The 27,222-nt window shown below is 46.1% G+C and overlaps 21 non-coding genes across 21 annotated transcripts; 11 read left to right on the forward strand and 10 right to left on the reverse strand.

The window, feature by feature from the left end:
- Window positions 1–379: 379 nt before the first annotated feature.
- On the reverse strand, window positions 380–450 carry TRNAG-GCC (transfer RNA glycine (anticodon GCC)). Its single transcript has one exon. It is a non-coding gene; the product is annotated as a tRNA-Gly (tRNA).
- A 1,755-nt stretch (window positions 451–2,205) lies between these two features.
- Window positions 2,206–2,278, forward strand: TRNAK-CUU (transfer RNA lysine (anticodon CUU)). Its single transcript has one exon. It is a non-coding gene; the product is annotated as a tRNA-Lys (tRNA).
- A 1,548-nt stretch (window positions 2,279–3,826) lies between these two features.
- On the forward strand, window positions 3,827–3,899 carry TRNAK-CUU (transfer RNA lysine (anticodon CUU)). Its single transcript has one exon. It is a non-coding gene; the product is annotated as a tRNA-Lys (tRNA).
- Window positions 3,900–5,242: 1,343 nt separating this feature from the next.
- Window positions 5,243–5,313, reverse strand: TRNAG-GCC (transfer RNA glycine (anticodon GCC)). Its single transcript has one exon. It is a non-coding gene; the product is annotated as a tRNA-Gly (tRNA).
- Window positions 5,314–5,447: 134 nt separating this feature from the next.
- On the forward strand, window positions 5,448–5,520 carry TRNAK-CUU (transfer RNA lysine (anticodon CUU)). Its single transcript has one exon. It is a non-coding gene; the product is annotated as a tRNA-Lys (tRNA).
- Window positions 5,521–7,068: 1,548 nt separating this feature from the next.
- TRNAK-CUU (transfer RNA lysine (anticodon CUU)) lies at window positions 7,069–7,141 on the forward strand. Its single transcript has one exon. It is a non-coding gene; the product is annotated as a tRNA-Lys (tRNA).
- A 1,343-nt stretch (window positions 7,142–8,484) lies between these two features.
- Window positions 8,485–8,555, reverse strand: TRNAG-GCC (transfer RNA glycine (anticodon GCC)). The gene has a single exon. It is a non-coding gene; the product is annotated as a tRNA-Gly (tRNA).
- A 134-nt stretch (window positions 8,556–8,689) lies between these two features.
- TRNAK-CUU (transfer RNA lysine (anticodon CUU)) lies at window positions 8,690–8,762 on the forward strand. The gene has a single exon. It is a non-coding gene; the product is annotated as a tRNA-Lys (tRNA).
- A 1,548-nt stretch (window positions 8,763–10,310) lies between these two features.
- Window positions 10,311–10,383, forward strand: TRNAK-CUU (transfer RNA lysine (anticodon CUU)). Its single transcript has one exon. It is a non-coding gene; the product is annotated as a tRNA-Lys (tRNA).
- Window positions 10,384–11,726: 1,343 nt separating this feature from the next.
- On the reverse strand, window positions 11,727–11,797 carry TRNAG-GCC (transfer RNA glycine (anticodon GCC)). The gene has a single exon. It is a non-coding gene; the product is annotated as a tRNA-Gly (tRNA).
- A 134-nt stretch (window positions 11,798–11,931) lies between these two features.
- Window positions 11,932–12,004, forward strand: TRNAK-CUU (transfer RNA lysine (anticodon CUU)). The gene has a single exon. It is a non-coding gene; the product is annotated as a tRNA-Lys (tRNA).
- Window positions 12,005–13,347: 1,343 nt separating this feature from the next.
- Window positions 13,348–13,418, reverse strand: TRNAG-GCC (transfer RNA glycine (anticodon GCC)). The gene has a single exon. It is a non-coding gene; the product is annotated as a tRNA-Gly (tRNA).
- A 134-nt stretch (window positions 13,419–13,552) lies between these two features.
- Window positions 13,553–13,625, forward strand: TRNAK-CUU (transfer RNA lysine (anticodon CUU)). The gene has a single exon. It is a non-coding gene; the product is annotated as a tRNA-Lys (tRNA).
- A 1,343-nt stretch (window positions 13,626–14,968) lies between these two features.
- On the reverse strand, window positions 14,969–15,039 carry TRNAG-GCC (transfer RNA glycine (anticodon GCC)). Its single transcript has one exon. It is a non-coding gene; the product is annotated as a tRNA-Gly (tRNA).
- Window positions 15,040–16,794: 1,755 nt separating this feature from the next.
- TRNAK-CUU (transfer RNA lysine (anticodon CUU)) lies at window positions 16,795–16,867 on the forward strand. The gene has a single exon. It is a non-coding gene; the product is annotated as a tRNA-Lys (tRNA).
- Window positions 16,868–18,210: 1,343 nt separating this feature from the next.
- On the reverse strand, window positions 18,211–18,281 carry TRNAG-GCC (transfer RNA glycine (anticodon GCC)). Its single transcript has one exon. It is a non-coding gene; the product is annotated as a tRNA-Gly (tRNA).
- Window positions 18,282–18,415: 134 nt separating this feature from the next.
- On the forward strand, window positions 18,416–18,488 carry TRNAK-CUU (transfer RNA lysine (anticodon CUU)). The gene has a single exon. It is a non-coding gene; the product is annotated as a tRNA-Lys (tRNA).
- Window positions 18,489–20,438: 1,950 nt separating this feature from the next.
- TRNAG-GCC (transfer RNA glycine (anticodon GCC)) lies at window positions 20,439–20,509 on the reverse strand. The gene has a single exon. It is a non-coding gene; the product is annotated as a tRNA-Gly (tRNA).
- A 1,550-nt stretch (window positions 20,510–22,059) lies between these two features.
- Window positions 22,060–22,130, reverse strand: TRNAG-GCC (transfer RNA glycine (anticodon GCC)). Its single transcript has one exon. It is a non-coding gene; the product is annotated as a tRNA-Gly (tRNA).
- A 1,763-nt stretch (window positions 22,131–23,893) lies between these two features.
- Window positions 23,894–23,966, forward strand: TRNAK-CUU (transfer RNA lysine (anticodon CUU)). The gene has a single exon. It is a non-coding gene; the product is annotated as a tRNA-Lys (tRNA).
- A 1,343-nt stretch (window positions 23,967–25,309) lies between these two features.
- Window positions 25,310–25,380, reverse strand: TRNAG-GCC (transfer RNA glycine (anticodon GCC)). The gene has a single exon. It is a non-coding gene; the product is annotated as a tRNA-Gly (tRNA).
- Window positions 25,381–27,222: the final 1,842 nt, after the last annotated feature.

Consider the following 27,222-nt stretch of genomic DNA (forward strand, 5'->3'; position numbering starts at 1 on the left):
GCAAAGACAACAAGGCAAAAAGTTGTAAAACAACACCAGATGAGCAGATGCTGCTGACTTGGCATTTCCGAGGCTTTTCTAGACAGTTAAAAAGAAGCCTAATAGGTGAGTACTGGAGAGGGAGAGATGCTGCACGTCACTGGCACTGCTAGAAGACATGCAAGGCCTTTGGGCACGCAAGTGTCCCAAGGCTGCTTTAACTTGTGTGTCTTAGAGTCATGTTTGCTGGGTACTAGGGTCCCTCTTCTCGACTGTCAGCCAGCACTGTGGCCAAGTGCCACGGTGACTCTTGCAAATGTCCTTAAATGGCTTCTGGCCTGCAGAGATGTCTTAAGCTTGAGAAGTGCAAAGTGTGGAGGTGTGCCAAAAGCCTAGCATTTGCATTGGCCGGGAATCGAACCCAGGCCTCCCGCGTGGCAGGCGAGAATTCTACCACTGAACCACCAATGCCTTGCCCTGTTGCTCGGTGCTGAAAAACGTGGCCAGCCAAATCAGGCCATACAAGATTGCCTTCTTCTGTGCGGATGGCAAAGGTGAGGCTGGCGCCATTTTGCAATTTTTGACATTTCAGCTCAAGCAAGCAAGCCCGGCTAGCTCAGTCGGTAGAGCATGAGACTCTTAATCTCAGGGTCGTGGGTTCGAGCCCCACATTGGGCGATCAAAGCTTCTCCTTTTACTTTCTACTAGGCAGAGCTCCTCCAAAACGATTACAAACCATCACCAGGCCATCACTTCCTCTTTCACATGCCACTCCCCACTCCCTTTGCTAACAAACGAAAATGTCATCTCAGCTTTCCCCTTCACTTTTACTCACACAACCTCTTTTAACAACTTTTCAGCAAAAGTGCTTCACCACCCCAAGAAAGAGAAAAACACTCCTTCTTACAATCTTACTCATCTTTCCTATACTACTTTTCTTATCTGCTTTTCCCAGATTTCCGTTGGCTTTACTCCAGTCCTTTTGTCAAGGAGAGACTTACAATCAATCACTTGACAAGGAACAACCACCTGAAAGATACTCATTCTCGTATGCCTGGTGCACACCATGCAATTCCCCATCAGATAGATGGGCCAATAGATCCTTTCCGACAGACACGATCGGATTTCCGTTCGGATTTCCGATCACTACTATGCAAATCCATCAGAAAAACGATCGGAAATCAGATCGGACCTGCCGGAAATCATCTGTTCGACCCATCTATCTGACAGGCATTGGTATGGTGTATATTAGGCTTTGCACTCCAAAGGTGCTCACATAGCAGTATGAGGAGGGCACTCTGCACACGGCCTGAGATTTAGCTGAGAGGATTGAAAAAAAGGAAGTTGCTCTTTCCCTTAACTTGTTTTTAGATGAGGTACTTCCCAACAAAAGTTACAAACCAAAAAGCCTTTCAGTCCCGGCAAGCAAAAAAAGTGGTTGCTTTCATTTGACTTAAGTTTGTTACTACTTTTTTTTCTGTACTTTTAGTATGTTTTCTTAATTGCTAGGTGCTGGGAAAGCAAGTTGTAGGTAAGCTGACACAACATCTCAACATCTACTGTGAGAAAACTCAGGACAAAAGTAGAATGAATGAGGGCCTAGAGAGAACGCTCCAAATTTGAGCAAGGCCCTGAGTAGAGTGCAAAGACAACAAGGCAAAAAGTTGTAAAACAACACCAGATGAGCAGATGCTGCTGACTTGGCATTTCCGAGGCTTTTCTAGACAGTTAAAAAGAAGCCTAATAGGTGAGTACTGGAGAGGGAGAGATGCTGCACGTCACTGGCACTGCTAGAAGACATGCAAGGCCTTTGGGCACGCAAGTGTCCCAAGGCTGCTTTAACTTGTGTGTCTTAGAGTCATGTTTGCTGGGTACTAGGGTCCCTCTTCTCGACTGTCAGCCAGCACTGTGGCCAAGTGCCACGGTGACTCTTGCAAATGTCCTTAAATGGCTTCTGGCCTGCAGAGATGTCTTAAGCTTGAGAAGTGCAAAGTGTGGAGGTGTGCCAAAATCCTAGCATTTGCATTGGCCGGGAATCGAACCCGGGCCTCCCGCGTGGCAGGAGAGAATTCTACCACTGAACCACCAATGCCTTGCCCTGTTGCTCGGTGCTGAAAAACGTGGCCAGCCAAATCAGGCCATACAAGATTGCCTTCTTCTGTGCGGATGGCAAAGGAGAGGCTGGCGCCATTTTGCAATTTTTGACATTTCAGCTCAAGCAAGCAAGCCCGGCTAGCTCAGTCGGTAGAGCATGAGACTCTTAATCTCAGGGTCGTGGGTTCGAGCCCCACGTTGGGCGATCAAAGCTTCTCCTTTTACTTTCTACTAGGCAGAGCTCCTCCAAAACGATTACAAACCATCACCAGGCCATCACTTCCTCTTTCACATGCCACTCCCCACTCCCTTTGCTAACAAACGAAAATGTCATCTCAGCTTTCCCCTTCACTTTTACTCACACAACCTCTTTTAACAACTTTTCAGCAAAAGTGCTTCACCACCCCAAGAAAGAGAAAAACACTCCTTCTTACAATCTTACTCATCTTTCCTATACTACTTTTCTTATCTGCTTTTCCCAGATTTCCGTTGGCTTTACTCCAGTCCTTTTGTCAAGGAGAGACTTACAATCAATCACTTGACAAGGAACAACCACCTGAAAGATACTCATTCTCGTATGCCTGGTGCACACCATGCAATTCCCCATCAGATAGATGGGCCGATAGATCCTTTCCGACAGACACGATCGGATTTCCGTTCGGATTTCCGATCACTACTATGCAAATCCATCAGAAAAACGATCGGAAATCAGATCGGACCTGCCGGAAATCATCTGTTCGACCCATCTATCTGACAGGCATTGGTATGGTGTGTATTAGGCTTTGCACTCCAAAGGTGCTCACATAGCAGTATGAGGAGGGCACTCTGCACACGGCCTGAGATTTAGCTGAGAGGATTGAAAAAAAGGAAGTTGCTCTTTCCCTTAACTTGTTTTTAGATGAGGTACTTCCCAACAAAAGTTACAAACCAAAAAGCCTTTCAGTCCCGGCAAGCAAAAAAAGTGGTTGCTTTCATTTGACTTAAGTTTGTTACTACTTTTTTTTCTGTACTTTTAGTATGTTTTCTTAATTGCTAGGTGCTGGGAAAGCAAGTTGTAGGTAAGCTGACACAACATCTCAACATCTACTGTGAGAAAACTCAGGACAAAAGTAGAATGAATGAGGGCCTAGAGAGAACGCTCCAAATTTGAGCAAGGCCCTGAGTAGAGTGCAAAGACAACAAGGCAAAAAGTTGTAAAACAACACCAGATGAGCAGATGCTGCTGACTTGGCATTTCCGAGGCTTTTCTAGACAGTTAAAAAGAAGCCTAATAGGTGAGTACTGGAGAGGGAGAGATGCTGCACGTCACTGGCACTGCTAGAAGACATGCAAGGCCTTTGGGCACGCAAGTGTCCCAAGGCTGCTTTAACTTGTGTGTCTTAGAGTCATGTTTGCTGGGTACTAGGGTCCCTCTTCTCGACTGTCAGCCAGCACTGTGGCCAAGTGCCACGGTGACTCTTGCAAATGTCCTTAAATGGCTTCTGGCCTGCAGAGATGTCTTAAGCTTGAGAAGGGCAAAGTGTGGAGGTGTGGCAAAATCCTAGCATCTGCATTGGCCAGGAATCGAACCCGGGCCTCCCGCGTGGCAGGCGAGAATTCTACCACTGAACCACTAATGCCTTGCCCTGTTGCTCAGTGCTGAAAAACGTGGCCAGCCAAATCAGGCCATACAAGATTGCCTTCTTCTGTGCGGATGGCAAAGGTGAGGCTGGCGCCATTTTGCAATTTTTGACATTTCAGCTCAAGCAAGCAAGCCCGGCTAGCTCAGTCGGTAGAGCATGAGACTCTTAATCTCAGGGTCGTGGGTTCGAGCCCCACGTTGGGCGATCAAAGCTTCTCCTTTTACTTTCTACTAGGCAGAGCTCCTCCAAAACGATTACAAACCATCACCAGGCCATCACTTCCTCTTTCACATGCCACTCCCCACTCCCTTTGCTAACAAACGAAAATGTCATCTCAGCTTTCCCCTTCACTTTTACTCACACAACCTCTTTTAACAACTTTTCAGCAAAAGTGCTTCACCACCCCAAGAAAGAGAAAAACACTCCTTCTTACAATCTTACTCATCTTTCCTATACTACTTTTCTTATCTGCTTTTCCCAGATTTCCGTTGGCTTTACTCCAGTCCTTTTGTCAAGGAGAGACTTACAATCAATCACTTGACAAGGAACAACCACCTGAAAGATACTCATTCTCGTATGCCTGGTGCACACCATGCAATTCCCCATCAGATAGATGGGCCGATAGATCCTTTCCGACAGACACGATCGGATTTCCGTTCGGATTTCCGATCACTACTATGCAAATCCATCAGAAAAACGATCGGAAATCAGATCGGACCTGCCGGAAATCATCTGTTCGACCCATCTATCTGACAGGCATTGGTATGGTGTGTATTAGGCTTTGCACTCCAAAGGTGCTCACATAGCAGTATGAGGGGGGCACTCTGCACACGGCCTGAGATTTAGCTGAGAGGATTGAAAAAAAGGAAGTTGCTCTTTCCCTTAACTTGTTTTTAGATGAGGTACTTCCCAACAAAAGTTACAAACCAAAAAGCCTTTCAGTCCCGGCAAGCAAAAAAAGTGGTTGCTTTCATTTGACTTAAGTTTGTTACTACTTTTTTTTCTGTACTTTTAGTATGTTTTCTTAATTGCTAGGTGCTGGGAAAGCAAGTTGTAGGTAAGCTGACACAACATCTCAACATCTACTGTGAGAAAACTCAGGACAAAAGTAGAATGAATGAGGGCCTAGAGAGAACGCTCCAAATTTGAGCAAGGCCCTGAGTAGAGTGCAAAGACAACAAGGCAAAAAGTTGTAAAACAACACCAGATGAGCAGATGCTGCTGACTTGGCATTTCCGAGGCTTTTCTAGACAGTTAAAAAGAAGCCTAATAGGTGAGTACTGGAGAGGGAGAGATGCTGCACGTCACTGGCACTGCTAGAAGACATGCAAGGCCTTTGGGCACGCAAGTGTCCCAAGGCTGCTTTAACTTGTGTGTCTTAGAGTCATGTTTGCTGGGTACTAGGGTCCCTCTTCTCGACTGTCAGCCAGCACTGTGGCCAAGTGCCACGGTGACTCTTGCAAATGTCCTTAAATGGCTTCTGGCCTGCAGAGATGTCTTAAGCTTGAGAAGTGCAAAGTGTGGAGGTGTGCCAAAATCCTAGCATTTGCATTGGCCGGGAATCGAACCCGGGCCTCCCACGTGGCAGGCGAGAATTCTACCACTGAACCACCAACGCCTTGCCCTGTTGCTCGGTGCTGAAAAACGTGGCCAGCCAAATCAGGCCATACAAGATTGCCTTCTTCTGTGCGGATGGCAAAGGAGAGGCTGGCGCCATTTTGCAATTTTTGACATTTCAGCTCAAGCAAGCAAGCCCGGCTAGCTCAGTCGGTAGAGCATGAGACTCTTAATCTCAGGGTCGTGGGTTCGAGCCCCACGTTGGGCGATCAAAGCTTCTCCTTTTACTTTCTACTAGGCAGAGCTCCTCCAAAACGATTACAAACCATCACCAGGCCATCACTTCCTCTTTCACATGCCACTCCCCACTCCCTTTGCTAACAAACGAAAATGTCATCTCAGCTTTCCCCTTCACTTTTACTCACACAACCTCTTTTAACAACTTTTCAGCAAAAGTGCTTCACCACCCCAAGAAAGAGAAAAACACTCATTCTTACAATCTTACTCATCTTTCCTATACTACTTTTCTTATCTGCTTTTCCCAGATTTCCGTTGGCTTTACTCCAGTCCTTTTGTCAAGGAGAGACTTACAATCAATCACTTGACAAGGAACAACCACCTGAAAGATACTCATTCTCGTATGCCTGGTGCACACCATGCAATTCCCCATCAGATAGATGGGCCGATAGATCCTTTCCGACAGACACGATCGGATTTCCGTTCGGATTTCCGATCACTACTATGCAAATCCATCAGAAAAACGATCGGAAATCAGATCGGACCTGCCGGAAATCATCTGTTCGACCCATCTATCTGACAGGCATTGGTATGGTGTGTATTAGGCTTTGCACTCCAAAGGTGCTCACATAACAGTATGAGGAGGGCACTCTGCACACGGCCTGAGATTTAGCTGAGAGGATTGAAAAAAAGGAAGTTGCTCTTTCCCTTAACTTGTTTTTAGATGAGGTACTTCCCAACAAAAGTTACAAACCAAAAAGCCTTTCAGTCCCGGCAAGCAAAAAAAGTGGTTGCTTTCATTTGACTTAAGTTTGTTACTACTTTTTTTTCTGTACTTTTAGTATGTTTTCTTAATTGCTAGGTGCTGGGAAAGCAAGTTGTAGGTAAGCTGACACAACATCTCAACATCTACTGTGAGAAAACTCAGGACAAAAGTAGAATGAATGAGGGCCTAGAGAGAACGCTCCAAATTTGAGCAAGGCCCTGAGTAGAGTGCAAAGACAACAAGGCAAAAAGTTGTAAAACAACACCAGATGAGCAGATGCTGCTGACTTGGCATTTCCGAGGCTTTTCTAGACAGTTAAAAAGAAGCCTAATAGGTGAGTACTGGAGAGGGAGAGATGCTGCACGTCACTGGCACTGCTAAAAGACATGCAAGGCCTTTGGGCACGCAAGTGTCCCAAGGCTGCTTTAACTTGTGTGTCTTAGAGTCATGTTTGCTGGGTACTAGGGTCCCTCTTCTCGACTGTCAGCCAGCACTGTGGCCAAGTGCCACGGTGACTCTTGCAAATGTCCTTAAATGGCTTCTGGCCTGCAGAGATGTCTTAAGCTTGAGAAGTGCAAAGTGTGGAGGTGTGCCAAAATCCTAGCATTTGCATTGGCCAGGAATCGAACCCGGGCCTCCCGCGCGGCAGGCGAGAATTCTACTACTGAACCACCAATGCCTTGCCCTGTTGCTCGGTGCTGAAAAACGTGGCCAGCCAAATCAGGCCATACAAGATTGCCTTCTTCTGTGCGGATGGCAAAGGTGAGGCTGGCGCCATTTTGCAATTTTTGACATTTCAGCTCAAGCAAGCAAGCCCGGCTAGCTCAGTCGGTAGAGCATGAGACTCTTAATCTCAGGGTCGTGGGTTCAAGCCCCACGTTGGGCGATCAAAGCTTCTCCTTTTACTTTCTACTAGGCAGAGCTCCTCCAAAACGATTACAAACCATCACCAGGCCATCACTTCCTCTTTCACATGCCACTCCCCACTCCCTTTGCTAACAAACGAAAATGTCATCTCAGCTTTCCCCTTCACTTTTACTCACACAACCTCTTTTAACAACTTTTCAGCAAAAGTGCTTCACCACCCCAAGAAAGAGAAAAACACTCCTTCTTACAATCTTACTCATCTTTCCTATACTACTTTTCTTATCTGCTTTTCCCAGATTTCCGTTGGCTTTACTCCAGTCCTTTTGTCAAGGAGAGACTTACAATCAATCACTTGACAAGGAACAACCACCTGAAAGATACTCATTCTCGTATGCCTGGTGCACACCATGCAATTCCCCATCAGATAGATGGGCCGATAGATCCTTTCCGACAGACACGATCGGATTTCCGTTCGGATTTCCGATCACTACTATGCAAATCCATCAGAAAAACGATCGGAAATCAGATCGGACCTGCCGGAAATCATCTGTTCGACCCATCTATCTGACAGGCATTGGTATGGTGTGTATTAGGCTTTGCACTCCAAAGGTGCTCACATAGCAGTATGAGGGGGGCACTCTGCACACGGCCTGAGATTTAGCTGAGAGGATTGAAAAAAAGGAAGTTGCTCTTTCCCTTAACTTGTTTTTAGATGAGGTACTTCCCAACAAAAGTTACAAACCAAAAAGCCTTTCAGTCCCGGCAAGCAAAAAAAGTGGTTGCTTTCATTTGACTTAAGTTTGTTACTACTTTTTTTTCTGTACTTTTAGTATGTTTTCTTAATTGCTAGGTGCTGGGAAAGCAAGTTGTAGGTAAGCTGACACAACATCTCAACATCTACTGTGAGAAAACTCAGGACAAAAGTAGAATGAATGAGGGCCTAGAGAGAACGCTCCAAATTTGAGCAAGGCCCTGAGTAGAGTGCAAAGACAACAAGGCAAAAAGTTGTAAAACAACACCAGATGAGCAGATGCTGCTGACTTGGCATTTCCGAGGCTTTTCTAGACAGTTAAAAAGAAGCCTAATAGGTGAGTACTGGAGAGGGAGAGATGCTGCACGTCACTGGCACTGCTAGAAGACATGCAAGGCCTTTGGGCACGCAAGTGTCCCAAGGCTGCTTTAACTTGTGTGTCTTAGAGTCATGTTTGCTGGGTACTAGGGTCCCTCTTCTCGACTGTCAGCCAGCACTGTGGCCAAGTGCCACGGTGACTCTTGCAAATGTCCTTAAATGGCTTCTGGCCTGCAGAGATGTCTTAAGCTTGAGAAGTGCAAAGTGTGGAGGTGTGCCAAAATCCTAGCATTTGCATTGGCCGGGAATCGAACCCGGGCCTCCCACGTGGCAGGCGAGAATTCTACCACTGAACCACCAACGCCTTGCCCTGTTGCTCGGTGCTGAAAAACGTGGCCAGCCAAATCAGGCCATACAAGATTGCCTTCTTCTGTGCGGATGGCAAAGGAGAGGCTGGCGCCATTTTGCAATTTTTGACATTTCAGCTCAAGCAAGCAAGCCCGGCTAGCTCAGTCGGTAGAGCATGAGACTCTTAATCTCAGGGTCGTGGGTTCGAGCCCCACGTTGGGCGATCAAAGCTTCTCCTTTTACTTTCTACTAGGCAGAGCTCCTCCAAAACGATTACAAACCATCACCAGGCCATCACTTCCTCTTTCACATGCCACTCCCCACTCCCTTTGCTAACAAACGAAAATGTCATCTCAGCTTTCCCCTTCACTTTTACTCACACAACCTCTTTTAACAACTTTTCAGCAAAAGTGCTTCACCACCCCAAGAAAGAGAAAAACACTCATTCTTACAATCTTACTCATCTTTCCTATACTACTTTTCTTATCTGCTTTTCCCAGATTTCCGTTGGCTTTACTCCAGTCCTTTTGTCAAGGAGAGACTTACAATCAATCACTTGACAAGGAACAACCACCTGAAAGATACTCATTCTCGTATGCCTGGTGCACACCATGCAATTCCCCATCAGATAGATGGGCCGATAGATCCTTTCCGACAGACACGATCGGATTTCCGTTCGGATTTCCGATCACTACTATGCAAATCCATCAGAAAAACGATCGGAAATCAGATCGGACCTGCCGGAAATCATCTGTTCGACCCATCTATCTGACAGGCATTGGTATGGTGTGTATTAGGCTTTGCACTCCAAAGGTGCTCACATAACAGTATGAGGAGGGCACTCTGCACACGGCCTGAGATTTAGCTGAGAGGATTGAAAAAAAGGAAGTTGCTCTTTCCCTTAACTTGTTTTTAGATGAGGTACTTCCCAACAAAAGTTACAAACCAAAAAGCCTTTCAGTCCCGGCAAGCAAAAAAAGTGGTTGCTTTCATTTGACTTAAGTTTGTTACTACTTTTTTTTCTGTACTTTTAGTATGTTTTCTTAATTGCTAGGTGCTGGGAAAGCAAGTTGTAGGTAAGCTGACACAACATCTCAACATCTACTGTGAGAAAACTCAGGACAAAAGTAGAATGAATGAGGGCCTAGAGAGAACGCTCCAAATTTGAGCAAGGCCCTGAGTAGAGTGCAAAGACAACAAGGCAAAAAGTTGTAAAACAACACCAGATGAGCAGATGCTGCTGACTTGGCATTTCCGAGGCTTTTCTAGACAGTTAAAAAGAAGCCTAATAGGTGAGTACTGGAGAGGGAGAGATGCTGCACGTCACTGGCACTGCTAAAAGACATGCAAGGCCTTTGGGCACGCAAGTGTCCCAAGGCTGCTTTAACTTGTGTGTCTTAGAGTCATGTTTGCTGGGTACTAGGGTCCCTCTTCTCGACTGTCAGCCAGCACTGTGGCCAAGTGCCACGGTGACTCTTGCAAATGTCCTTAAATGGCTTCTGGCCTGCAGAGATGTCTTAAGCTTGAGAAGTGCAAAGTGTGGAGGTGTGCCAAAATCCTAGCATTTGCATTGGCCAGGAATCGAACCCGGGCCTCCCGCGCGGCAGGCGAGAATTCTACTACTGAACCACCAATGCCTTGCCCTGTTGCTCGGTGCTGAAAAACGTGGCCAGCCAAATCAGGCCATACAAGATTGCCTTCTTCTGTGCGGATGGCAAAGGTGAGGCTGGCGCCATTTTGCAATTTTTGACATTTCAGCTCAAGCAAGCAAGCCCGGCTAGCTCAGTCGGTAGAGCATGAGACTCTTAATCTCAGGGTCGTGGGTTCAAGCCCCACGTTGGGCGATCAAAGCTTCTCCTTTTACTTTCTACTAGGCAGAGCTCCTCCAAAACGATTACAAACCATCACCAGGCCATCACTTCCTCTTTCACATGCCACTCCCCACTCCCTTTGCTAACAAACGAAAATGTCATCTCAGCTTTCCCCTTCACTTTTACTCACACAACCTCTTTTAACAACTTTTCAGCAAAAGTGCTTCACCACCCCAAGAAAGAGAAAAACACTCCTTCTTACAATCTTACTCATCTTTCCTATACTACTTTTCTTATCTGCTTTTCCCAGATTTCCGTTGGCTTTACTCCAGTCCTTTTGTCAAGGAGAGACTTACAATCAATCACTTGACAAGGAACAACCACCTGAAAGATACTCATTCTCGTATGCCTGGTGCACACCATGCAATTCCCCATCAGATAGATGGGCCGATAGATCCTTTCCGACAGACACGATCGGATTTCCGTTCGGATTTCCGATCACTACTATGCAAATCCATCAGAAAAACGATCGGAAATCAGATCGGACCTGCCGGAAATCATCTGTTCGACCCATCTATCTGACAGGCATTGGTATGGTGTGTATTAGGCTTTGCACTCCAAAGGTGCTCACATAGCAGTATGAGGAGGGCACTCTGCACACGGCCTGAGATTTAGCTGAGAGGATTGAAAAAAAGGAAGTTGCTCTTTCCCTTAACTTGTTTTTAGATGAGGTACTTCCCAACAAAAGTTACAAACCAAAAAGCCTTTCAGTCCCGGCAAGCAAAAAAAGTGGTTGCTTTCATTTGACTTAAGTTTGTTACTACTTTTTTTTCTGTACTTTTAGTATGTTTTCTTAATTGCTAGGTGCTGGGAAAGCAAGTTGTAGGTAAGCTGACACAACATCTCAACATCTACTGTGAGAAAACTCAGGACAAAAGTAGAATGAATGAGGGCCTAGAGAGAACGCTCCAAATTTGAGCAAGGCCCTGAGTAGAGTGCAAAGACAACAAGGCAAAAAGTTGTAAAACAACACCAGATGAGCAGATGCTGCTGACTTGGCATTTCCGAGGCTTTTCTAGACAGTTAAAAAGAAGCCTAATAGGTGAGTACTGGAGAGGGAGAGATGCTGCACGTCACTGGCACTGCTAGAAGACATGCAAGGCCTTTGGGCACGCAAGTGTCCCAAGGCTGCTTTAACTTGTGTGTCTTAGAGTCATGTTTGCTGGGTACTAGGGTCCCTCTTCTCGACTGTCAGCCAGCACTGTGGCCAAGTGCCACGGTGACTCTTGCAAATGTCCTTAAATGGTTTCTGGCCTGCAGAGATGTCTTAAGCTTGAGAAGTGCAAAGTGTGGAGGTGTGCCAAAATCCTAGCATTTGCATTGGCCGGGAATCGAACCCGGGCCTCCCGCGTGGCAGGCAAGAATTCTACCACTGAACCACCAATGCCTTGCCCTGTTGCTCGGTGCTGAAAAACGTGGCCAGCCAAATCAGGCCATACAAGATTGCCTTCTTCTGTGCGGATGGCAAAGGTGAGGCTGGCGCCATTTTGCAATTTTTGACATTTCAGCTCAAGCAAGCAAGCCCGGCTAGCTCAGTCGGTAGAGCATGAGACTCTTAATCTCAGGGTTGTGGGTTCGAGCCCCACGTTGGGCGATCAAAGCTTCTCCTTTTACTTTCTACTAGGCAGAGCTCCTCCAAAACGATTACAAATCATCACCAGGCCATCACTTCCTCTTTCACATGCCACTCCCCACTCCCTTTGCTAACAAACGAAAATGTCATCTCAGCTTTCCCCTTCACTTTTACTCACACAACCTCTTTTAACAACTTTTCAGCAAAAGTGCTTCACCACCCCAAGAAAGAGAAAAACACTCCTTCTTACAATCTTACTCATCTTTCCTATACTACTTTTCTTATCTGCTTTTCCCAGATTTCCGTTGGCTTTACTCCAGTCCTTTTGTCAAGGAGAGACTTACAATCAATCACTTGACAAGGAACAACCACCTGAAAGATACTCATTCTCGTATGCCTGGTGCACACCATGCAATTCCCCATCAGATAGATGGGACGATAGATCCTTTCCGACAGACACGATCGGATTTCCGTTCGGATTTCCGATCACTACTATGCAAATCCATCAGAAAAACGATTGGAAATCAGATCGGACCTGCCGGAAATCATCTGTTCGACCCATCTATCTGACAGGCATTGGTATGGTGTGTATTAGGCTTTGCACTCCAAAGGTGCTCACATAGCAGTATGAGGAGGGCACTCTGCACACGGCCTGAGATTTAGCTGAGAGGATTGAAAAAAAGGAAGTTGCTCTTTCCCTTAACTTGTTTTTAGATGAGGTACTTCCCAACAAAAGTTACAAACCAAAAAGCCTTTCAGTCCCGGCAAGCAAAAAAAGTGGTTGCTTTCATTTGACTTAAGTTTGTTACTACTTTTTTTTCTGTACTTTTAGTATGTTTTCTTAATTGCTAGGTGCTGGGAAAGCAAGTTGTAGGTAAGCTGACACAACATCTCAACATCTACTGTGAGAAAACTCAGGACAAAAGTAGAATGAATGAGGGCCTAGAGAGAACGCTCCAAATTTGAGCAAGGCCCTGAGTAGAGTGCAAAGACAACAAGGCAAAAAGTTGTAAAACAACACCAGATGAGCAGATGCTGCTGACTTGGCATTTCCGAGGCTTTTCTAGACAGTTAAAAAGAAGCCTAATAGGTGAGTACTGGAGAGGGAGAGATGCTGCACGTCACTGGCACTGCTAGAAGACATGCAAGGCCTTTGGGCACGCAAGTGTCCCAAGGCTGCTTTAACTTGTGTGTCTTAGAGTCATGTTTGCTGGGTACTAGGGTCCCTCTTCTCGACTGTCAGCCAGCACTGTGGCCAAGTGCCACGGTGACTCTTGCAAATGTCCTTAAATGGCTTCTGGCCTGCAGAGATGTCTTAAGCTTGAGAAGTGCAAAGTGTGGAGGTGTGCCAAAATCCTAGCATTTGCATTGGCCGGGAATCGAACCCGGGCCTCCCACGTGGCAGGCGAGAATTCTACCACTGAACCACCAACGCCTTGCCCTGTTGCTCGGTGCTGAAAAACGTGGCCAGCCAAATCAGGCCATACAAGATTGCCTTCTTCTGTGCGGATGGCAAAGGAGAGGCTGGCGCCATTTTGCAATTTTTGACATTTCAGCTCAAGCAAGCAAGCCCGGCTAGCTCAGTCGGTAGAGCATGAGACTCTTAATCTCAGGGTCGTGGGTTCGAGCCCCACGTTGGGCGATCAAAGCTTCTCCTTTTACTTTCTACTAGGCAGAGCTCCTCCAAAACGATTACAAACCATCACCAGGCCATCACTTCCTCTTTCACATGCCACTCCCCACTCCCTTTGCTAACAAACGAAAATGTCATCTCAGCTTTCCCCTTCACTTTTACTCACACAACCTCTTTTAACAACTTTTCAGCAAAAGTGCTTCACCACCCCAAGAAAGAGAAAAACACTCCTTCTTACAATCTTACTCATCTTTCCTATACTACTTTTCTTATCTGCTTTTCCCAGATTTCCGTTGGCTTTACTCCAGTCCTTTTGTCAAGGAGAGACTTACAATCAATCACTTGACAAGGAACAACCACCTGAAAGATACTCATTCTCGTATGCCTGGTGCACACCATGCAATTCCCCATCAGATAGATGGGCCGATAGATCCTTTCCGACAGACACGATCGGATTTCCGTTCGGATTTCCGATCACTACTATGCAAATCCATCAGAAAAACGATCGGAAATCAGATCGGACCTGCCGGAAATCATCTGTTCGACCCATCTATCTGACAGGCATTGGTATGGTGTGTATTAGGCTTTGCACTCCAAAGGTGCTCACATAGCAGTATGAGGAGGGCACTCTGCACACGGCCTGAGATTTAGCTGAGAGGATTGAAAAAAAGGAAGTTGCTCTTTCCCTTAACTTGTTTTTAGATGAGGTACTTCCCAACAAAAGTTACAAACCAAAAAGCCTTTCAGTCCCGGCAAGCAAAAAAAGTGGTTGCTTTCATTTGACTTAAGTTTGTTACTACTTTTTTTTCTGTACTTTTAGTATGTTTTCTTAATTGCTAGGTGCTGGGAAAGCAAGTTGTAGGTAAGCTGACACAACATCTCAACATCTACTGTGAGAAAACTCAGGACAAAAGTAGAATGAATGAGGGCCTAGAGAGAACGCTCCAAATTTGAGCAAGGCCCTGAGTAGAGTGCAAAGACAACAAGGCAAAAAGTTGTAAAACAACACCAGATGAGCAGATGCTGCTGACTTGGCATTTCCGAGGCTTTTCTAGACAGTTAAAAAGAAGCCTAATAGGTGAGTACTGGAGAGGGAGAGATGCTGCACGTCACTGGCACTGCTAGAAGACATGCAAGGCCTTTGGGCACGCAAGTGTCCCAAGGCTGCTTTAACTTGTGTGTCTTAGAGTCATGTTTGCTGGGTACTAGGGTCCCTCTTCTCGACTGTCAGCCAGCACTGTGGCCAAGTGCCACGGTGACTCTTGCAAATGTCCTTAAATGGCTTCTGGCCTGCAGAGATGTCTTAAGCTTGAGAAGTGCAAAGTGTGGAGGTGTGCCAAAATCCTAGCATTTACATTGGCCGGGAATCGAACCCGGGCCTCCCGCGTGGCAGGCGAGAATTCTACCACTGAACCACCAATGCCTTGCCCTGTTGCTCGGTGCTGAAAAACGTGGCCAGCCAAATCAGGCCATACAAGATTGCCTTCTTCTGTGCAGATGGCAAAGGTGAGGCTGGCGCCATTTTGCAATTTTTGACATTTCAGCTCAAGCAAGCAAGCCCGGCTAGCTCAGTCGGTAGAACATGAGACTCTTAATCTCAGGGTCGTGGGTTCGAGCCCCACGTTGGGCGATCAAAGCTTCTCCTTTTACTTTCTACTAGGCAGAGCTCCTCCAAAACGATTACAAATCATCACCAGGCCATCACTTCCTCTTTCACATGCCACTCCCCACTCCCTTTGCTAACAAACGAAAATGTCATCTCAGCTTTCCCCTTCACTTTTACTCACACAACCTCTTTTAACAACTTTTCAGCAAAAGTGCTTCACCACCCCAAGAAAGAGAAAAACACTCCTTCTTACAATCTTACTCATCTTTCCTATACTACTTTTCTTATCTGCTTTTCCCAGATTTCCGTTGGCTTTACTCCAGTCCTTTTGTCAAGGAGAGACTTACAATCAATCACTTGACAAGGAACAACCACCTGAAAGATACTCATTCTCGTATGCCTGGTGCACACCATGCAATTCCCCATCAGATAGATGGGACGATAGATCCTTTCCGACAGACACGATCGGATTTCCGTTCGGATTTCCGATCACTACTATGCAAATCCATCAGAAAAACGATTGGAAATCAGATCGGACCTGCCGGAAATCATCTGTTCGACCCATCTATCTGACAGGCATTGGTATGGTGTGTATTAGGCTTTGCACTCCAAAGGTGCTCACATAGCAGTATGAGGAGGGCACTCTGCACACGGCCTGAGATTTAGCTGAGAGGATTGAAAAAAAGGAAGTTGCTCTTTCCCTTAACTTGTTTTTAGATGAGGTACTTCCCAACAAAAGTTACAAACCAAAAAGCCTTTCAGTCCCGGCAAGCAAAAAAAGTGGTTGCTTTCATTTGACTTAAGTTTGTTACTACTTTTTTTTCTGTACTTTTAGTATGTTTTCTTAATTGCTAGGTGCTGGGAAAGCAAGTTGTAGGTAAGCTGACACAACATCTCAACATCTACTGTGAGAAAACTCAGGACAAAAGTAGAATGAATGAGGGCCTAGAGAGAACGCTCCAAATTTGAGCAAGGCCCTGAGTAGAGTGCAAAGACAACAAGGCAAAAAGTTGTAAAACAACACCAGATGAGCAGATGCTGCTGACTTGGCATTTCCGAGGCTTTTCTAGACAGTTAAAAAGAAGCCTAATAGGTGAGTACTGGAGAGGGAGAGATGCTGCACGTCACTGGCACTGCTAGAAGACATGCAAGGCCTTTGGGCACGCAAGTGTCCCAAGGCTGCTTTAACTTGTGTGTCTTAGAGTCATGTTTGCTGGGTACTAGGGTCCCTCTTCTCGACTGTCAGCCAGCACTGTGGCCAAGTGCCACGGTGACTCTTGCAAATGTCCTTAAATGGCTTCTGGCCTGCAGAGATGTCTTAAGCTTGAGAAGTGCAAAGTGTGGAGGTGTGCCAAAATCCTAGCATTTGCATTGGCCGGGAATCGACCCCGGGCCTCCCACGTGGCAGGCGAGAATTCTACCACTGAACCACCAACGCCTTGCCCTGTTGCTCGGTGCTGAAAAACGTGGCCAGCCAAATCAGGCCATACAAGATTGCCTTCTTCTGTGCGGATGGCAAAGGAGAGGCTGGCGCCATTTTGCAATTTTTGACATTTCAGCTCAAGCAAGCAAGCCCGGCTAGCTCAGTCGGTAGAGCATGAGACTCTTAATCTCAGGGTTGTGGGTTCGAGCCCCACGTTGGGCGATCAAAGCTTCTCCTTTTACTTTCTACTAGGCAGAGCTCCTCCAAAACGATTACAAACCATCACCAGGCCATCACTTCCTCTTTCACATGCCACTCCCCACTCCCTTTGCTAACAAACGAAAATGTCATCTCAGCTTTCCCCTTCACTTTTACTCACACAACCTCTTTTAACAACTTTTCAGCAAAAGTGCTTCACCACCCCAAGAAAGAGAAAAACACTCCTTCTTACAATCTTACTCATCTTTCCTATACTACTTTTCTTATCTGCTTTTCCCAGATTTCCGTTGGCTTTACTCCAGTCCTTTTGTCAAGGAGAGACTTACAATCAATCACTTGACAAGGAACAACCACCTGAAAGATACTCATTCTCGTATGCCTGGTGCACACCATGCAATTCCCCATCAGATAGATGGGCCGATAGATCCTTTCCGACAGACACGATCGGATTTCCGTTCGGATTTCCGATCACTACTATGCAAATCCATCAGAAAAACGATCGGAAATCAGATCGGACCTGCCGGAAATCATCTGTTCGACCCATCTATCTGACAGGCATTGGTATGGTGTGTATTAGGCTTTGCACTCCAAAGGTGCTCACATAGCAGTATGAGGAGGGCACTCTGCACACGGCCTGAGATTTAGCTGAGAGGATTGAAAAAAAGGAAGTTGCTCTTTCCCTTAACTTGTTTTTAGATGAGGTACTTCCCAACAAAAGTTACAAACCAAAAAGCCTTTCAGTCCCGGCAAGCAAAAAAAGTGGTTGCTTTCATTTGACTTAAGTTTGTTACTACTTTTTTTTCTGTACTTTTAGTATGTTTTCTTAATTGCTAGGTGCTGGGAAAGCAAGTTGTAGGTAAGCTGACACAACATCTCAACATCTACTGTGAGAAAACTCAGGACAAAAGTAGAATGAATGAGGGCCTAGAGAGAACGCTCCAAATTTGAGCAAGGCCCTGAGTAGAGTGCAAAGACAACAAGGCAAAAAGTTGTAAAACAACACCAGATGAGCAGATGCTGCTGACTTGGCATTTCCGAGGCTTTTCTAGACAGTTAAAAAGAAGCCTAATAGGTGAGTACTGGAGAGGGAGAGATGCTGCACGTCACTGGCACTGCTAGAAGACATGCAAGGCCTTTGGGCACGCAAGTGTCCCAAGGCTGCTTTAACTTGTGTGTCTTAGAGTCATGTTTGCTGGGTACTAGGGTCCCTCTTCTCGACTGTCAGCCAGCACTGTGGCCAAGTGCCACGGTGACTCTTGCAAATGTCCTTAAATGGCTTCTGGCCTGCAGAGATGTCTTAAGCTTGAGAAGTGCAAAGTGTGGAGGTGTGCCAAAATCCTAGCATTTGCATTGGCCGGGAATCGAACCCGGGCCTCCCGCGTGGCAGGCGAGAATTCTACCACTGAACCACCAATGCCTTGCCCTGTTGCTCGGTGCTGAAAAACGTGGCCAGCCAAATCAGGCCATACAAGATTGCCTTCTTCTGTGCGGATGGCAAAGGTGAGGCTGGCGCCATTTTGCAATTTTTGACATTTCAGCTCAAGCAAGCAAGCCCGGCTAGCTCAGTCGGTAGAGCATGAGACTCTTAATCTCAGGGTCGTGGGTTCGAGCCCCACGTTGGGCGATCAAAGCTTTTCCTTTTACTTTCTACTAGGCAGAGCTCCTCCAAAACGATTACAAATCATCACCAGGCCATCACTTCCTCTTTCACATGCCACTCCCCACTCCCTTTGCTAACAAACGAAAATGTCATCTCAGCTTTCCCCTTCACTTTTACTCACACAACCTCTTTTAACAACTTTTCAGCAAAAGTGCTTCACCACCCCAAGAAAGAGAAAAACACTCCTTCTTACAATCTTACTCATCTTTCCTATACTACTTTTCTTATCTGCTTTTCCCAGATTTCCGTTGGCTTTACTCCAGTCCTTTTGTCAAGGAGAGACTTACAATCAATCACTTGACAAGGAACAACCACCTGAAAGATACTCATTCTCGTATGCCTGGTGCACACCATGCAATTCCCCATCAGATAGATGGGCCGATAGATCCTTTCCGACAGACACGATCGGATTTCCGTTCGGATTTCCGATCACTACTATGCAAATCCATCAGAAAAACGATTGGAAATCAGATCGGACCTGCCGGAAATCATCTGTTCGACCCATCTATCTGACAGGCATTGGTATGGTGTGTATTAGGCTTTGCACTCCAAAGGTGCTCACATAGCAGTATGAGGAGGGCACTCTGCACACGGCCTGAGATTTAGCTGAGAGGATTGAAAAAAAGGAAGTTGCTCTTTCCCTTAACTTGTTTTTAGATGAGGTACTTCCCAACAAAAGTTACAAACCAAAAAGCCTTTCAGTCCCGGCAAGCAAAAAAAGTGGTTGCTTTCATTTGACTTAAAGGGACTCCGAGCAGTGCAGAAACTATGGAAAGATGCACATCATTTTAAAGCTCTCTTTCTCCTCTTTCCAATGATATATAAACCGCCACCCTACGCCTTTTAGTTTTCGCTATTTTCGCGATTGAAATTGCCGCGGCCGCGATTTCGATCGCGAAAATAGAGAAAACTAAAAGGCGTAGGGCAACGATTTAGGTGTCGTCAGAAAGAGGAGAAAGAGAGCTTTAAAATGATATCCATCTTTCCATAGTTATATTGTATTACACAGGGCGACTTTTTGTCAAAGTCAGCAGCTGCATTTAGCAGAATGGAGCTTCTGACACTGGGGAAAGTGTCGTCCTGTGTAATACAATATAACTATGGCTTGATGGATATCATTTTAAAGCTCTCTTTCTCCTCTTTCTGACGACACCTAAATCGTTGCCCTACACCTTTTAGTTTTCTCTATTTTTGCGATCGAAATCGCGGCCGCGGCTATTTCAATCGCGAAAATAACGAAAACTAAAAGACGTAGGGTGGTGGTTTATATATCATTGTAAAGAGGAGAAAGAGAGCTTTAAAATGATATGCATCTTTCCATAGTTTCTGCACTGCTCGGAGTCCCTTTAAGTTTGTTACTACTTTTTTTTCTGTACTTTTAGTATGTTTTCTTAATTGCTAGGTGCTGGGAAAGCAAGTTGTAGGTAAGCTGACACAACATCTCAACATCTACTGTGAGAAAACTCAGGACAAAAGTAGAATGAATGAGGGCCTAGAGAGAACGCTCCAAATTTGAGCAAGGCCCTGAGTAGAGTGCAAAGACAACAAGGCAAAAAGTTGTAAAACAACACCAGATGAGCAGATGCTGCTGACTTGGCATTTCCGAGGCTTTTCTAGACAGTTAAAAAGAAGCCTAATAGGTGAGTACTGGAGAGGGAGAGATGCTGCACGTCACTGGCACTGCTAGAAGACATGCAAGGCCTTTGGGCACGCAAGTGTCCCAAGGCTGCTTTAACTTGTGTGTCTTAGAGTCATGTTTGCTGGGTACTAGGGTCCCTCTTCTCGACTGTCAGCCAGCACTGTGGCCAAGTGCCACGGTGACTCTTGCAAATGTCCTTAAATGGCTTCTGGCCTGCAGAGATGTCTTAAGCTTGAGAAGTGCAAAGTGTGGAGGTGTGCCAAAATCCTAGCATTTGCATTGGCCGGGAATCGAACCCGGGCCTCCCGCATGGCAGGCGAGAATTCTACCACTGAACCACCAATGCCTTGCCCTGTTGCTCGGTGCTGAAAAACGTGGCCAGCCAAATCAGGCCATACAAGATTGCCTTCTTCTGTGCGGATGGCAAAGGTGAGGCTGGCGCCATTTTGCAATTTTTGACATTTCAGCTTAAGCAAGCAAGCCCGGCTAGCTCAGTCGGTAGAGCATGAGACTCTTAATCTCAGGGTCGTGGGTTTGAGCCCCACGTTGGGCGATCAAAGCTTCTCCTTTTACTTTCTACTAGGCAGAGCTCCTCCAAAACGATTACAAACCATCACCAGGCCATCACTTCCTCTTTCACATGCCACTCCCCACTCCCTTTGCTAACAAACGAAAATGTCATCTCAGCTTTCCCCTTCACTTTTACTCACACAACCTCTTTTAACAACTTTTCAGCAAAAGTGCTTCACCACCCCAAGAAAGAGAAAAACACTCCTTCTTACAATCTTACTCATCTTTCCTATACTACTTTTCTTATCTGCTTTTCCCAGATTTCCGTTGGCTTTACTCCAGTCCTTTTGTCAAGGAGAGACTTACAATCAATCACTTGACAAGGAACAACCACCTGAAAGATACTCATTCTCGTATGCCTGGTGCACACCATGCAATTCCCCATCAGATAGATGGGCCGATAGATCCTTTCCGACAGACACGATCGGATTTCCGTTCGGATTTCCGATCACTACTATGCAAATCCATCAGAAAAACGATCGGAAATCAGATCGGACCTGCCGGAAATCATCTGTTCGACCCATCTATCTGACAGGCATTGGTATGGTGTGTATTAGGCTTTGCACTCCAAAGGTGCTCACATAGCAGTATGAGGAGGGCACTCTGCACACGGCCTGAGATTTAGCTGAGAGGATTGAAAAAAAGGAAGTTGCTCTTTCCCTTAACTTGTTTTTAGATGAGGTACTTCCCAACAAAAGTTACAAACCAAAAAGCCTTTCAGTCCCGGCAAGCAAAAAAAGTGGTTGCTTTCATTTGACTTAAGTTTGTTACTACTTTTTTTTCTGTACTTTTAGTATGTTTTCTTAATTGCTAGGTGCTGGGAAAGCAAGTTGTAGGTAAGCTGACACAACATCTCAACATCTACTGTGAGAAAACTCAGGACAAAAGTAGAATGAATGAGGGCCTAGAGAGAACGCTCCAAATTTGAGCAAGGCCCTGAGTAGAGTGCAAAGACAACAAGGCAAAAAGTTGTAAAACAACACCAGATGAGCAGATGCTGCTGACTTGGCATTTCCGAGGCTTTTCTAGACAGTTAAAAAGAAGCCTAATAGGTGAGTACTGGAGAGGGAGAGATGCTGCACGTCACTGGCACTGCTAGAAGACATGCAAGGCCTTTGGGCACGCAAGTGTCCCAAGGCTGCTTTAACTTGTGTGTCTTAGAGTCATGTTTGCTGGGTACTAGGGTCCCTCTTCTCGACTGTCAGCCAGCACTGTGGCCAAGTGCCACGGTGACTCTTGCAAATGTCCTTAAATGGCTTCAGGCCTGCAGAGATGTCTTAAGCTTGAGAAGTGCAAAGTGTGGAGGTGTGCCAAAATCCTAGCATTTGCATTGGCCGGGAATCGAACCCGGGCCTCCCGCGTGGCAGGCGAGAATTCTACCACTGAACCACCAATGCCTTGCCCTGTTGCTCGGTGCTGAAAAACGTGGCCAGCCAAATCAGGCCATACAAGATTGCCTTCTTCTGTGCGGATGGCAAAGGAGAGGCTGGCGCCATTTTGCAATTTTTGACATTTCAGCTCAAGCAAGCAAGCCCGGCTAGCTCAGTCGGTAGAGCATGAGACTCTTAATCTCTTAATCTCAGGGTCGTGGGTTCGAGCCCCACGTTGGGCGATCAAAGCTTCTCCTTTTACTTTCTACTAGGCAGAGCTCCTCCAAAACGATTACAAACCATCACCAGGCCATCACTTCCTCTTTCACATGCCACTCCCCACTCCCTTTGCTAACAAACGAAAATGTCATCTCAGCTTTCCCCTTCACTTTTACTCACACAACCTCTTTTAACAACTTTTCAGCAAAAGTGCTTCACCACCCCAAGAAAGAGAAAAACACTCCTTCTTACAATCTTACTCATCTTTCCTATACTACTTTTCTTATCTGCTTTTCCCAGATTTCCGTTGGCTTTACTCCAGTCCTTTTGTCAAGGAGAGACTTACAATCAATCACTTGACAAGGAACAACCACCTGAAAGATACTCATTCTCGTATGCCTGGTGCACACCATGCAATTCCCCATCAGATAGATGGGCCGATAGATCCTTTCCGACAGACACGATCGGATTTCCGTTCGGATTTCCGATCACTACTATGCAAATCCATCAGAAAAACGATCGGAAATCAGATCGGACCTGCCGGAAATCATCTGTTCGACCCATCTATCTGACAGGCATTGGTATGGTGTGTATTAGGCTTTGCACTCCAAAGGTGCTCACATAGCAGTATGAGGAGGGCACTCTGCACACGGCCTGAGATTTAGCTGAGAGGATTGAAAAAAAGGAAGTTGCTCTTTCCCTTAACTTGTTTTTAGATGAGGTACTTCCCAACAAAAGTTACAAACCAAAAAGCCTTTCAGTCCCGGCAAGCAAAAAAAGTGGTTGCTTTCATTTGACTTAAGTTTGTTACTACTTTTTTTTCTGTACTTTTAGTATGTTTTCTTAATTGCTAGGTGCTGGGAAAGCAAGTTGTAGGTAAGCTGACACAACATCTCAACATCTACTGTGAGAAAACTCAGGACAAAAGTAGAATGAATGAGGGCCTAGAGAGAACGCTCCAAATTTGAGCAAGGCCCTGAGTAGAGTGCAAAGACAACAAGGCAAAAAGTTGTAAAACAACACCAGATGAGCAGATGCTGCTGACTTGGCATTTCCGAGGCTTTTCTAGACAGTTAAAAAGAAGCCTAATAGGTGAGTACTGGAGAGGGAGAGATGCTGCACGTCACTGGCACTGCTAGAAGACATGCAAGGCCTTTGGGCACGCAAGTGTCCCAAGGCTGCTTTAACTTGTGTGTCTTAGAGTCATGTTTGCTGGGTACTAGGGTCCCTCTTCTCGACTGTCAGCCAGCACTGTGGCCAAGTGCCACGGTGACTCTTGCAAATGTCCTTAAATGGCTTCTGGCCTGCAGAGATGTCTTAAGCTTGAGAAGTGCAAAGTGTGGAGGTGTGCCAAAATCCTAGTATTTGCATTGGCCCGGAATCGAACCCGGGCCTCCCGCGTGGCAGGCGAGAATTCTACCACTGAACCACCAATGCCTTGCCCTGTTGCTCGGTGCTGAAAAACGTGGCCAGCCAAATCAGGCCATACAAGATTGCCTTCTTCTGTGCGGATGGCAAAGGTGAGGCTGGCGCCATTTTGCAATTTTTGACATTTCAGCTCAAGCAAGCAAGCCCGGCTAGCTCAGTCGGTAGAGCTTGAGACTCTTAATCTCAGGGTCGTGGGTTCGAGCCCCACGTTGGGCGATCAAAGCTTCTCCTTTTACTTTCTACTAGGCAGAGCTCCTCCAAAACGATTACAAACCATCACCAGGCCATCACTTCCTCTTTCACATGCCACTCCCCACTCCCTTTGCTAACAAACGAAAATGTCATCTCAGCTTTCCCCTTCACTTTTACTCACACAACCTCTTTTAACAACTTTTCAGCAAAAGTGCTTCACCACCCCAAGAAAGAGAAAAACACTCCTTCTTACAATCTTACTCATCTTTCCTATACTACTTTTCTTATCTGCTTTTCCCAGATTTTCGTTGGCTTTACTCCAGTCCTTTTGTCAAGGAGAGACTTACAATCAATCACTTGACAAGGAACAACCACCTGAAAGATACTCATTCTCGTATGCCTGGTGCACACCATGCAATTCCCCATCAGATAGATGGGCCGATAGATCCTTTCCGACAGACACGATCGGATTTCCGTTCGGATTTCCGATCACTACTATGCAAATCCATCAGAAAAACGATCGGAAATCAGATCGGACCTGCCGGAAATCATCTGTTCGACCCATCTATCTGACAGTCATTGGTATGGTGTGTATTAGGCTTTGCACTCCAAAGGTGCTCACATAGCAGTATGAGGAGGGCACTCTGCACACGGCCTGAGATTTAGCTGAGAGGATTGAAAAAAAGGAAGTTGCTCTTTCCCTTAACTTGTTTTTAGATGAGGTACTTCCCAACAAAAGTTACAAACCAAAAAGCCTTTCAGTCCCGGCAAGCAAAAAAAGTGGTTGCTTTCATTTGACTTAAGTTTGTTACTACTTTTTTTTCTGTACTTTTAGTATGTTTTCTTAATTGCTAGGTGCTGGGAAAGCAAGTTGTAGGTAAGCTGACACAACATCTCAACATCTACTGTGAGAAAACTCAGGACAAAAGTAGAATGAATGAGGGCCTAGAGAGAACGCTCCAAATTTGAGCAAGGCCCTGAGTAGAGTGCAAAGACAACAAGGCAAAAAGTTGTAAAACAACACCAGATGAGCAGATGCTGCTGACTTGGCATTTCCGAGGCTTTTCTAGACAGTTAAAAAGAAGCCTAATAGGTGAGTACTGGAGAGGGAGAGATGCTGCACGTCACTGGCACTGCTAGAAGACATGCAAGGCCTTTGGGCACGCAAGTGTCCCAAGGCTGCTTTAACTTGTGTGTCTTAGAGTCATGTTTGCTGGGTACTAGGGTCCCTCTTCTCGACTGTCAGCCAGCACTGTGGCCAAGTGCCACGGTGACTCTTGCAAATGTCCTTAAATGGCTTCTGGCCTGCAGAGATGTCTTAAGCTTGAGAAGTGCAAAGTGTGGAGGTGTGCCAAAATCCTAGCATTTGCATTGGCCGGGAATCGAACCCGGGCCTCCCGCGTGGCAGGCGAGAATTCTACCACTGAACCACCAATGCCTTGCCCTGTTGCTCGGTGCTGAAAAACGTGGCCAGCCAAATCAGGCCATACAAGATTGCCTTCTTCTGTGCGGATGGCAAAGGTGAGGCTGGCGCCATTTTGCAATTTTTGACATTTCAGCTCAAGCAAGCAAGCCCGGCTAGCTCAGTCGGTAGAGCATGAGACTCTTAATCTCAGGGTCGTGGGTTTGAGCCCCACGTTGGGCGATCAAAGCTTCTCCTTTTACTTTCTACTAGGCAGAGCTCCTCCAAAACGATTACAAACCATCACCAGGCCATCACTTCCTCTTTCACATGCCACTCCCCACTCCCTTTGCTAACAAACGAAAATGTCATCTCAGCTTTCCCCTTCACTTTTACTCACACAACCTCTTTTAACAACTTTTCAGCAAAAGTGCTTCACCACCCCAAGAAAGAGAAAAACACTCCTTCTTACAATCTTACTCATCTTTCCTATACTACTTTTCTTATCTGCTTTTCCCAGATTTTCGTTGGCTTTACTCCAGTCCTTTTGTCAAGGAGAGACGTACAATCAATCACTTGACAAGGAACAACCACCTGAAAGATACTCATTCTCGTATGCCTGGTGCACACCATGCAATTCCCCATCAGATAGATGGGCCGATAGATCCTTTCCGACAGACACGATCGGATTTCCGTTCGGATTTCCGATCACTACTATGCAAATCCATCAGAAAAACGATCGGAAATCAGATCGGACCTGCCGGAAATCATCTGTTCGACCCATCTATCTGACAGGCATTGGTATGGTGTGTATTAGGCTTTGCACTCCAAAGGTGCTCACATAGCAGTATGAGGAGGGCACTCTGCACACGGCCTGAGATTTAGCTGAGAGGATTGAAAAAAAGGAAGTTGCTCTTTCCCTTAACTTGTTTTTAGATGAGGTACTTCCCAACAAAAGTTACAAACCAAAAAGCCTTTCAGTCCCGGCAAGCAAAAAAAGTGGTTGCTTTCATTTGACTTAAGTTTGTTACTACTTTTTTTTCTGTACTTTTAGTATGTTTTCTTAATTGCTAGGTGCTGGGAAAGCAAGTTGTAGGTAAGCTGACACAACATCTCAACATCTACTGTGAGAAAACTCAGGACAAAAGTAGAATGAATGAGGGCCTAGAGAGAACGCTCCAAATTTGAGCAAGGCCCTGAGTAGAGTGCAAAGACAACAAGGCAAAAAGTTGTAAAACAACACCAGATGAGCAGATGCTGCTGACTTGGCATTTCCGAGGCTTTTCTAGACAGTTAAAAAGAAGCCTAATAGGTGAGTACTGGAGAGGGAGAGATGCTGCACGTCACTGGCACTGCTAGAAGACATGCAAGGCCTTTGGGCACGCAAGTGTCCCAAGGCTGCTTTAACTTGTGTGTCTTAGAGTCATGTTTGCTGGGTACTAGGGTCCCTCTTCTCGACTGTCAGCCAGCACTGTGGCCAAGTGCCACGGTGACTCTTGCAAATGTCCTTAAATGGCTTCTGGCCTGCAGAGATGTCTTAAGCTTGAGAAGTGCAAAGTGTGGAGGTGTGCCAAAATCCTAGTATTTGCATTGGCCCGGAATCGAACCCGGGCCTCCCGCGTGGCAGGCGAGAATTCTACCACTGAACCACCAATGCCTTGCCCTGTTGCTCGGTGCTGAAAAACGTGGCCAGCCAAATCAGGCCGTACAAGATTGCCTTCTTCTGTGCGGATGGCAAAGGTGAGGCTGGCGCCATTTTGCAATTTTTGACATTTCAGCTCAAGCAAGCAAGCCCGGCTAGCTCAGTCGGTAGAGCATGAGACTCTTAATCTCAGGGTCGTGGGTTCGAGCACCACGTTGGGCGATCAAAGCTTCTCC

The sequence above is a fragment of the Hyperolius riggenbachi genome, chromosome 4 (genome assembly GCF_040937935.1).
Source record: "Hyperolius riggenbachi isolate aHypRig1 chromosome 4, aHypRig1.pri, whole genome shotgun sequence".
Lineage (NCBI taxonomy): Eukaryota > Metazoa > Chordata > Amphibia > Anura > Hyperoliidae > Hyperolius > Hyperolius riggenbachi.